Source organism: Pelobates fuscus, chromosome 5, assembly GCF_036172605.1.
Source record: "Pelobates fuscus isolate aPelFus1 chromosome 5, aPelFus1.pri, whole genome shotgun sequence".
In the NCBI taxonomy this organism is placed as follows: domain Eukaryota; kingdom Metazoa; phylum Chordata; class Amphibia; order Anura; family Pelobatidae; genus Pelobates; species Pelobates fuscus.
The window spans coordinates 359,338,995-359,351,018 of NC_086321.1; the positions used below are offsets into that span (position 1 = coordinate 359,338,995).

The 12,024-nt window shown below is 37.6% G+C and overlaps 1 protein-coding gene across 1 annotated transcript in view; it reads right to left on the minus strand.

Moving 5' to 3' along the window:
* Positions 1-4,066: 4,066 nt before the first annotated feature.
* The window catches only part of C5H17orf67 (chromosome 5 C17orf67 homolog), a 36,355-nt gene continuing 28,397 nt past the window's right edge, over positions 4,067-12,024 (minus strand). The window contains exon 4 of the mRNA XM_063453347.1: positions 4,067-5,056. The gene's annotated coding sequence lies outside the window, so the exon portion shown is untranslated. The remainder of the gene's footprint in view (positions 5,057-12,024) is intronic.

A 12,024-nucleotide genomic window follows, 5' to 3' on the forward strand; every position in this document is an offset into this window, starting at 1 on the left:
GTGCTTCAAGGTTGTCATAGAACCAGATACAGCTTCTGCAACCTTGTAGCACCATAACAATTACATTGGACTGTAGTGGCCATGGTGTTTGAACTTTTAAGGACATCTTATCTGTTAAACCTTTAACCCCTTAAGGACCAAGCTTCTGGAATAAAAGGGAATCATGACATGTCACACATGTCATGTGTCCTTAAGGGGTTAAAGACAAATTTCATGTCACAAAGATTGTAGCACTACAAAATGTGGGAATATGCCATACCACCACTGTATATATACAACAAGAGATATCCTGTTTTTAATATATATATATATATATAAACTCTAGCATGTTTTGTTTATCTGTTCTTAAGGAGAATATTACAGTAAAAATAATAATAAATGTAATGTTTTGTTTTACGATAAATAGACAATACTCTTTACTAGTCCTCTGGGTGTATTTTAACTGACTGAATTGAGGGATCTAGCTTAAAAGATCACTCCAAGCACCAAGACCACTAGAGCGCTCTGTAATCAGGAGTGCCCTGGATTTTTTTTCTCCCCCCCCCCCCCGTTCCCACTTGTAGTCAAGACAAGATAATGGTTTGCAATATACGTAAGAGAGATAAATGATACTGCATGTGATGATATTGTTTAGGAGTGCCCTGGATCCCCCAATGTAAGTTGTAAATCAGTTTGCTAACGGTTTGGTAATTTACCTGGAGTTCGCCAAGAGCTGATCACTTCCTACACTGAGATACGGTAGCTCCTAGACAGAGATTCTGTTAGCATTTCTTAGCAATACCCTGCCACGCTCAGTGTCCGCAAACAGTTTGAATACTTTGTGCCAGGGCACTGTAGGGGTTAAGGTGCGTGGAGTGTTCTTTAATGTGGTCTGTGAATATCTCCATTCTGATCATGTTGCTAAGATAGATGGCAGAACATGTGCAACTGACCCACTGGTGTCCCATACATCTGACTCTGTAAGACCTATTGCTATAACAATATCTAAAAATGCTGTCATTTTTTTTATTTAAACTATTATTTTTTTTTGACAAAAGAAAAGGGGTTTCTGCGCACACTTTGGATGTTTGGATATTTGATGTACTCTGCAAGATAAACAGCTTACATAGGGCAATATATAAAGTCCCAATATTTCTTAGAGAAAATAAATAGAAGCACTCACACTTTAGAGAGCCATATCAGTCGGCTCTCTACTTTAAAGGCACATCAGGTGATCTTTGTAAAGTGATTTGTGCAGGTAGGTCCCACCAGAAACGGACAGCAAATTTCGTCTGGATATAATCAGGAACCAGGAAAAGTTGGTAATCAAGTATTTATTAACAATTAAAACAATAAATAAATAAGCACAACGCGTTTCGACCACTCTCTTGGTCTTCCTCAGGTGCAATGCTGTTACATCAACAGTTTCTGCTTATATGTTACATATCTAATTAAAATATTGCGAACATATGTGTATACAATAAAATTCCCACCCTCCATGTCCATATAAGGAGATTCCGGTGCTTGTTCCCATCCAATATGGCGTTATATCCTGCTTCAGTCCATGAGAATCGACCTTCTCATCATGGCCGTGCGTTCCACAGGCTCGTATCCGCTCACATGATTATCAGTCTTACTGCCGATACGTCACATCCGCCGGCTCATGCCGATACGTCACTTCCGTTTTCGGGTATTTTCATTCTTCCGTATTCCAATACAGTGTATTCACAATTACATGTGACAAACGTCATTTCCGTGTGGGCAAAAAACGTACAAGGGTAAGGGAATGTGCAACATACAGGAGATATTTCAATAAAAGTCCAAAGTCCAGTACAAAGTATCAGTTTAGCTCAATAAAAGGTGGGAGAAAGAGAGATAAAGGAATCAAGGTGTTATTATATGTATTAAAAATAAAATATACATAATATATAAAAGATATATTATCTAAAAAGTCTTTAAAAAATACTTCTTACTAAAACAGGCAACAGTTTTATAAAATCGGACCTATATCTTTTATATATTATGTATATTTTATTTTTAATACATATAATAACACCTTGATTCCTTTATCTCTCTTTCTCCCACCTTTTATTGAGCTAAACTGATACTTTGTACTGGACTTTGGACTTTTATTGAAATATCTCCTGTATGTTGCACATTCCCTTACCCTTGTACGTTTTTTGCCCACATGGAAATGACGTTTGTCACATGTAATTGTGAATACACTGTATTGGAATACGGAAGAATGAAAATACCCGAAAACGGAAGTGACGTATCGGCATGAGCCGGCGGATGTGACGTATCGGCAGTAAGACTGATAATCATGTGAGCGGATACGAGCCTGTGGAACGCACGGCCATGATGAGAAGGTCGATTCTCATGGACTGAAGCAGGATATAACGCCATATTGGATGGGAACAAGCACCGGAATCTCCTTATATGGACATGGAGGGTGGGAATTTTATTGTATACACATATGTTCGCAATATTTTAATTAGATATGTAACATATAAGCAGAAACTGTTGATGTAACAGCATTGCACCTGAGGAAGACCAAGAGAGTGGTCGAAACGCGTTGTGCTTATTTATTTATTGTTTTAATTGTTAATAAATACTTGATTACCAACTTTTCCTGGTTCCTGATTATATCCAGACGAAATTTGCTGTCCGTTTCTGGTGGGACCTACCTGCACAAATCACTTTACAAAGATCACCTGATGTGCCTTTAAAGTAGAGAGCCGACTGATATGGCTCTCTAAAGTGTGAGTGCTTCTATTTATTTTCTCTAAGAAATATTGGGACTTTATATATTGCCCTATGTAAGCTGTTTATCTTGCAGAGTACATCAAATATCCAAACATCCAAAGTGTGCGCAGAAACCCCTTTTCTTTTGTCAAAAATTTCATATGTAAGTGTTTTTAGGTGACTAAAACACGGGTTTGGTTTTTAGACGCACTGGGATTTTATGTGCATATTGCCTAGCGCCATTTCACCTTAAAAGTTTGTGTGTGTATTATTTTTTTTTACAAAGACATTACATCTGTACGTGCGCGTTTGACATTGTTTGTTTTTCATTTTTAGATTCAGACAATTTTGATTCTCGATTTTTGCCCAAACCATCTGGAGAAAATACCGTCACGTACCAATGTTCACAAGGTGTTGTGGGGTTTCCCAAATAAGCCTTTGTCCCGGTCCCTTTAATTACAAGGTAAATGGCGGAGATGGTGTCACTCTTGCTTTCACAAGCTGAGCCTTGGGTGTGACGAGTTGTACACAAAGCCTCCGTGACGCAGATTGTGATGTCAAGGAATGTTCCTTTTGCTCATTTAGATGCTTGACTGGTCGTCAATTCTATATGACATCTATTCATAGGGTGGCATTAACCATGTGTGCTTCTCCTCCCTAACCAATTGTATGTTAATAGTAAGGTTCTGAGGTTTCTCATTCTAATTAACATATATTGGTAGAGAAAACAGTAAACTTAGCTACATTAAAGGTTTTCCTTGGAGTTTAGATGAAAACAAGTGGCTTTTGTACTTGAAACTCTAGTGGCCTGAAAGGACAGGACAAATAATTGCAGAAATTAAGAAACTAAGGAACTAGTTGGGAAAAGGGCTAAACTTTTAGAAATGTAAAATACACCAAACTTATTTGACTTTTTTTTATTTTTGGTGATTTAAGGGACACAAGCCACCAAAAAGACTTCATCTAATTAAAGTTGTTATGGTGCCAAGAGGCCTCTGGAGACACTCTTACCTCAAGGGGTCAGACCGTTCTCAAATGGTTTAACCCCAAAAGTTGCCTCCAGCGGCGATGTCCACTCACACACGGTTTATCTTCCATCATCATTCCACAACCTCTTCAGAAATCCTATGTTTGCAATAGGGTAGAACAAAATAGTAGATTCACCCGAGCTAGAACTATAAATACCTTGATTCTTTTCCACTCTATCTTTTGACCATCTCTGGTCAGCATGAAACTTGATGTTGGGGCACTGTTCGCTATATATGTGTGTGTGTGTGTTGTTGTTTTGTTTTGTTTTAATGTCGCTGTTTCAGTTTAAAACGTAATAAATAAAGCAGAACTGTTAAATTTGCAATCATTTTTATTGTAGCATTTCATACAAATCATGCATATAAACTGTAACAATGTAAAGACAGAATAGGTTAGCATATAAAAGTAAATATTGTAAATATCTCATCTAGCATTTGGCCATTTACAGGCTATCATCATGATCCAGCCAATTACTAGTGTTATATAGTAATTATATTATACTGTCTATTATTCTCTGGACAAGGTTTGTGTGAGATAAGGGGACGAGAACAAATCTCAATTGGGAGCAGAATAAATTTTATTTGGACGGATCACGGAGGAGAATAAAGCTTTACTTGTGAGCTATTATGTCAAGAATTAAGAACAGCGCTATAGAGAGTACAAACAGCATCCTCTGTCACTGTTTCAATTTTTGAGTTATATATTATGCTCAGTACATGTGAGTGGATATCACTTCATGTAGACAGGATGCAAACGTATGTGCATCTGTGTAGAAGGTCTTCTAAAGTGTATAACTTCTTAATAATCTATGACTTTTATTTGTCTTTTCTCCCAATAAATGGTTACAAGAACTGCTCACTGTAGTGTAATATCATCAGAAAAGTGTACAGATACTGTTTTATGTGGATCTGTTACTTCTTGCTTTCCTCTTGATGTGATTTGGTTGAAGGAGCGTGTATAAATGTCCGTTATTGAATACAAAGTCTGGTAAAATGATATAATATGAACAAAAGCACAGATGAAACCTCTAGCAGGGATACAGTAGGCTTCCATGCTTTTCAGAAATTAATTTGACTCCAGGCTATGTACAGGCAATAACGTGATATTTGGTTTGTCTTGATCGATGACCAAACCTTCAACTCTGTTTGGTCCACATGATTATATTCCTTGCAGTATTACGCTTTTAGCTTGTAAGAAGGGTTTCATAGGCCATGTTGTGCAGTCCGTTTTATCTGGTTTTTGCTGCATCATGGGGGATTGCGTTTATACACACCAGCAGGTTTTCCTTGTTTCATATTGTGATCTGAAAGAGATAATGGAGTATTACATCCTGGGACATGGATCTTAAACACATTGGCAACCTAACAAAATAATTTTCATGAGATCATTATTATGTACTAAGACCGGAGTCAACTACAGTTTACAACCTTCATACAACCTTCATACAACCTTCGTACTACAGCTTATTAGCCAAGGTGTTCCATAAACCACATATTTAAATATGTGGTTTTTAAATATGTACTATTTAAATATGTGGTTTATGGAACACCTTGGCTAATAAGCTGTAGTCTGCTAGACAAGCAAAATTGCTGATCGTATTGGTCTCATTTATTGGTGGACTAAATCCATTTTTGCCACTTTACCAGGTTTTGCAGCCTTCTTAATTTCTTTGACTGTCAGAGGATTTGATGGAATCCTTGTTAGCTGCACCCGGGGTTAACAAGTTTGGAGTACTGGTCCTCCTCATGGACTGCTTGGTAAATAATTTTAGTCCAATAACTTCATACAGCAAATTATTTGAATGGATACAAGATACATTACAGCCCTGAAGTATGATTTTTGTTTTATATAAGGCTCAGCAAAACGAACAATCTTGATGAGAAGCATTGGACTCGACAGTTGTCCTACATGCTTCTCTAGGACAATGCTCAACATGAACAAGGAAGTACATGCTAGGTAAAAAGGGGGTGGATCTTCACTAACTGTAGAGCCCAGTTCTGCAGCTAATGAAAGGCACGTTTTAAGTGCTTTAGAAATATTGGTGCATAGCCAGGCATAATGGTTCTGAAAGGTATATAAGTTAACAATTGTAGGAGTGAAGGACCTCCAGATATTGTACTAACGACATATTGTGCTATGAATTATTCCATCTGTATTCAAGCTCATAATTGGCTAGCCGTGAGACATTTTTTGGTTCTTATTACCAAACTGTGCCTAATGGAATTGGACTCACTCATATTTACCTGGCCATTATTACAGAGTTGTTCTCCATGCTTCCATATTAGAACCATTTAATTGGACAATTTCCAGCACAAACAAGAAAGTGAGTGCTGGGCAGAAAGGGGGCGGATCCTTATTAGCTGCAGAGGCCGGTTCTGCAGCTAATGAAAGCTATGTTCTAGTCCTTGAAATATTCATGTAAATTTTAGTAAATACATGTGTTTCTCAAGCCATTTTATGAGTGGGGAGCTAGTGATAGGCATAGAGCAGGCTTCCCCAAACTCCAGCCCTCCAGATGTTGTGAACCACAACTCCCATGTTTCTCAGCCTATCTATTTCATTCATAGAATCATGGGAGTTGTAGTTCAGCAACATCTGAAGGGCCGGAGTTTGGGAAAGCCTGGCATAGAGCATCAGATGATGCTCTTAGCCAATCAGAGGTGCCCCTGTCCGTGACAATCCAAGGCTTCCCGTTTGAAGAAACTGAGAGCAGTGGAAGGACAGAGCAGATCTGAACAGCGCTGGAGAGAAGACTTTAGGGTTAAACACCTAAAGGTAGGCCTGTGCCAAGGACCTTCACAAAGGACCATCACATTCTGATGAAGTTGTTATGGTGTCTAGAGTGTTCCTTTAACCTATTTCACATAAATTTTGTTTTAACAATATGTCCTTATTTTACCTAAATCGCAAAGCAGCAGCAGCCACTTGGTTCATGGTGGATATAGAGAGCCTATATCGGTGTTTATTGCATTCCTGGAGATTTTACAGGTACAACTGTGTATGTGTGGGTACAAGGGCAAAATAATTTTATGTTATAAGATAAAAAGGCTTATATAAAGGCATGTAGCAAAGGACATTTTTTTTTGTCATAATGTGCTGTTTATGCATGCCAACATAAAAAGTATATAAAAACATATTTTCATAAAAAAATTAAAAAAAGGATTCTAGTTGGTATTTTCAGTGGCGTGTTTAGAGGAGTCAAATATCGTGTCATATTCTAGACTTATAGTCCATGTGTCCATTTTTTAACTTATATACTGATGTGTTCCATTTATCTGTGAAATGGTCTATATAGAAAACAGCATAACCCTATTATTTATTTATCAAAAGTGTAAACATGAGTGCCTAGGATGATAACCAAAACTGCCCCAATGCGTTCTCTGTACCAGTTTCCAATATGATTAGTATTGAAATTTCAGTCTACATTGTACTTCCTCTACTCAGCCACTAGATGGAGTACTATGGCATGTTCTGTTCTCCTTGACAGGGTACATTTTTTGAATGTGCTCTTCATTTCTATTTTGTCTGTTGCTGCAGTGCCCAGCAGTTAATTCTTTAGACAGGCACACAGCTCATTGTGGGTAATGTGTCCTTACAGTAAACAAACACGCCTACAAAAAGCGTTATCATCCTTTTAAAAACTCTGCAGAAAGCAAAAATTACAAAATTTAGTAAAATGGAATAAGATAGTTAATCCCATGCCCAAATAAAACAATCCCTTATTTAGGAGATATACCTACAATGAAAACATGCATACATTTATTAATGCATTTTTTCAGTAGGGAGATATCTAAAACCAGATTACAAAAGCAGTAGATGTCTTGTCTGTAGCCTTTGCAAGCCCTGCCCTTCTTTACCAGCCCCGACATTCTGTGGCTGTCCAATCACAGACTTTCTTATGTATCTCAATGAGGCAACTGAAGCCTTTTGAGTTGAGCTCCACTGTGCTAACCAAACCAGGAAGTAATAGGACCAGTTGTGTGATTGACATACTAATGAAATATGCACTTTTTGTAAAAAATAATATTTATTAAAAAAAGAGGACACACTCTGCACACATAAAGGATTCAGCAAGATAAACGGCTCTATGTGTTTGGAGTGTCCCTTGAAGAACAGCTGCTAGACTGTCTATATTTTTCACACGAACATGTCATTTGGATTAATATATGTTGCTCCCCCTATTTGGTCTTGGCCGGATTAGATATTTGCTGTCACAAACTGCCTTCTGCTTAACTTCCACAAGCTCTCTTTTTGCCTATTCATTAACCTGGTTTGTGGGATGAGGAGAGTTATAATAGTATCCTCGGTGCGTACTCCGACCTCTGATGCTAGCCTTCAAGACTTCTCTTCTCCAATAGACTTTCACCCATTCTCCACTCCTTCAACAAGCCATTGACAACTCATTTGTTTAGGAAAGTGTATCAATTAAACTGTTAACAGGTTTCCCTCCACCCTGATAACTCTCCTGCAACTGTCATCAAAAAACCACTAAGCCCTCAATTAATACTTTTCTAGCAACCTACTTTTCTACCCTACCCTTACCTTTTGTGTCACTATACCCCACTGCCTCTAGCGTGTAAGCTCATTGAGCAGAGCCCTCAACCCCTCTGTTCCTGCACGTCCAACTCGTCTGGTTACAATTACGTCTCTCTTAGTCCACCCATTGTACAGCGCAACGGAATTTGTAAATAATAAAAAAAAGTATCCTTCCAATGGCCACCCAAGCGAGAGTAGGTCCCTGGTAGTATAAAGGCTGCTGCCAGTGTTAAATTGCTAATAAAATGTGTATTTTGGTGTCAGTGTTTTCACTGCTGTCATCCTGGATATCAAACTGGAATTTAAGTAAAAAGTAAGAATTAAATCACATCATTCTATGCAAATAGTCTCTGAATTCCCCCACACTCCATATGGATGTGTTTAAATGGGAATAAGATTATACAAATGCCTGCTGATAGATTTCTTTTGAGCCCGAACACGGGAGAATTCACTAGTAAACACTGATTGCACCCAAATACAGATGTCATGTAATCTGTCATATGTTTTTCAGTATAACTCTTTCATATATATATATATATATATATATATATATATATATATATATATAAAATAACTAACACGGTATTTTAATATTGCATTTATGGGAAAGGATTTGGTTTTTTTCTTCCTGTTGACAGGTCTTTTCATGTATCCTTTTATCTGCCGACCCACTACGCCAACTCTCTGTGTGGATGGTTTCAAAGCAGTTTTGTAAATGTGCACAAACATCTGTTCTCATTAAAGGGGAAAAGTTCTATACAATTCATAATACAGGGCCCTATTACAATCCCTTGCATGGTCAACTCTACATGGTTTATGATGACCACCGGCCTCCATAGCACTCAAGAAGTGGTTTCTATCCTCTATGCAATAAGATAGAGTCTTGTTCATTTGAACTAATAGAACTCTATCAAATACAAGTTTTCTGCAATAGTCTACAAAACAGGGTTCCATGAAGATTAACAGCGTCGAGATTGTTACAGGCAAGTAATGCTTTACATATTAAATGAGTTAGAAGGAAACCTTTAAATTAAGATAAATACTTAATATAACATTAGTTCAGGATTTGATTCAGGAGGCCAATTTGACAATACTTTTTCCAGTGGAAGTACTAAAGGCTAAGTGTGATTTAATGGAAGCGTAGTTTATACCTGGAGTGGCCTTCCAGTGGAAGTAGTAATTGTTTGCTCACTAAAGCAGTTTTTGAAAATTTGGGATGTGTATTAAGTCGCTCCTGAGGATTAAATTGCTACAATCAGTCCAAGGTTTTTGTAAGGAGCAGACTATATAAGCCAATTGTGCCTTATCTGCTGGCCAAATCATTTTCTACACCTATCTGTACAAATAATATTGTTAAAAACATAGTGGCACTTGCCTGTTACTATCAACCCAGAGTACTTTCCAGTCACCCAGTAAACCTCTGTCTAGGTTAGGCCAGGGATCTGTGTGTGGCATGTATTGGATACACAGGGGGTCTTATTCAGCCTCCGAATATTATGTAGAAAGAAGCTGTTCCCCTGCCCCCCAATGGTAGTTCTGAATTTTATTAGTCTGCAGCATACACGGCGTGCAACATAGGTAATATAACACAAGATAGAGACTTGTGGAAAATCAGCAGTGTTTAATTAGCTTGTCTTGAGTGGCATTTCACAAACCTCAGTGTAGACCTTGTAAGGATTTTACTGTTGTATTAATTATACCTCTGCTCCTAATCACCGTCAAACTAGTAGCACCCCACCCCCCACAAAAATAAAACACATGTACTTTGCTGTCAGAACCCCACAAAGCTATAATTATACTTAGTTCCGCAACACTGCATTTCAATTCAATGTACATTTTAATAAGTCTTTTTAACCCACATATCAAAAAAGCCAAGTAAGTTTGAGGTTTGATGGCAAAGATGGAAAAAGAATAAGGGGGTCTTAAATAACCACAAACTGCTTTTAATTAATGTTACAGTTTTAAACAGGCATGTTTACGGTATGCTCTGCGCCCGTCCTAGAGAGAGTTAAAGAATCTCGGCAATCCTCTTAGCACAGACTGCAACCCGTGAGACGTACAGCTAATCAGCATCATATGAGTTGTAGTCCAGGCGTAGGTAAAGAAAGGCTAGCAATCCTGAGAGCACTATTAGTTCATTATTTTAGTGAACTATCTCACCAGGCATCTGACCTCAGTCAAGACACTCTCAGGGGTCAACAGATGTCTATACTGTCCATGGTGTCTGTGAGATGAATGGGGGTTGGTGGAAACAATATTTTAATTTATGTTTGAAAAACAATTTGTATAAGATTTCAGTAACATTCTATTCCATTTGGCGTTCTGTTAGGCTAAAGGTTTTTGATGTCAGGTGACTGAAGACTGCAAGTGTCTTTAGCACCAGATCCTTCCAATATCTATACAGAATTTTATACTCACTCCTCTGGCTTTTGATTGAAAGTGGTAAGCTACTTCCTTAATCAGTCAAGGAAATATTATGGCTGCCACATAAGCTACACCACAGGATCAGGAAAATGCTTCCCACCACCAGAACAACATTGAAACCCTGGGATGTGATGTATAGGGAGGTTAAGGGAAATGTACGGAGGTCTTCGGCTATGTCAACATCCATTCTGAAATATGATGTCCCTGGTATTGATGTTGACTTCTGGGGATCTCTTTCCCTAACCAATTTGGACAATTTATTTTCAAACAATTCATTACTATCATTCAACTAATTTTAACTTACGATAAATATAATATAGGTAGGTGATTTGGTTAACCCAAAATCCGATATTATAGTTAACAAACTTAGAGATATTTTTGAAGCCCCAATTCTTGATCATAAATATAAGCATTTAGAAAACTTCCAATTGAAAAAAAGCTATCTTGATGACCCGAGTAGAAAGCGATCCATATCGCTGCGTTATTCTCATATTATGACTATTCTCCAGGCCTGGTTGGATTTTATTGAAGCATGGGAGAGGGATCTACAGAGAGAGGCACCTCTAGATGACTAGCTACACCTTACTTTAAATTTAAAAGGTATAACGCAGTGCTTGGCCCATATGAAGTGGTATATATGTGGTACTTGACACCGTCCCATCTCTCTAGAAAATGTACCCAACTTCGTCAATGGGGTTGCGGACAAATTGGCACCCACTCTCATATGTGGTGGCAATGACCAAGTATTTAGATATTTTGGAAAAGTGTACATGCTGTAGTTAAAGATATTGCTCCCTTTGTTGAGAATTTATCACCAGAAACCAGAATTGTGTCTAGAATTGTGTCTGTTTAAGATAATTACTGATGATTTCACTAAAGTCGATAGAATACTAATAGGCCATGTTTTAATTGGTTGTACCTAGATATTGGAAATCAACTACGATTCCAGTTATCAGAGAAGCTTTAACCCTGGTTCTGGAGCATAAAAGGACAAGTCGAATCTTTGTTTAGATCTAGCCTAACTGATTTACTCAAGTATCATTGGAATGTTTGGGAGGCAACTGTCAAGCGCAAATATTCTATATAATAATTTAGAATCAATTAGTTTTTTAGTGTTTCTGTTTATTTTCCTCACCAAGATGTGTCTTGATTTGCAACACATAATATTAATTGAATTGCCAACCCATGCAAAGTATTTTGTTTTACAGCATTATGATACACCTCGTTTGTACCATTATATTGCTTATCATAATGATGTTATTGCCAATTCCATATTGGACAGATGTTTCCCCCCTGTTCTAATTATTTTAT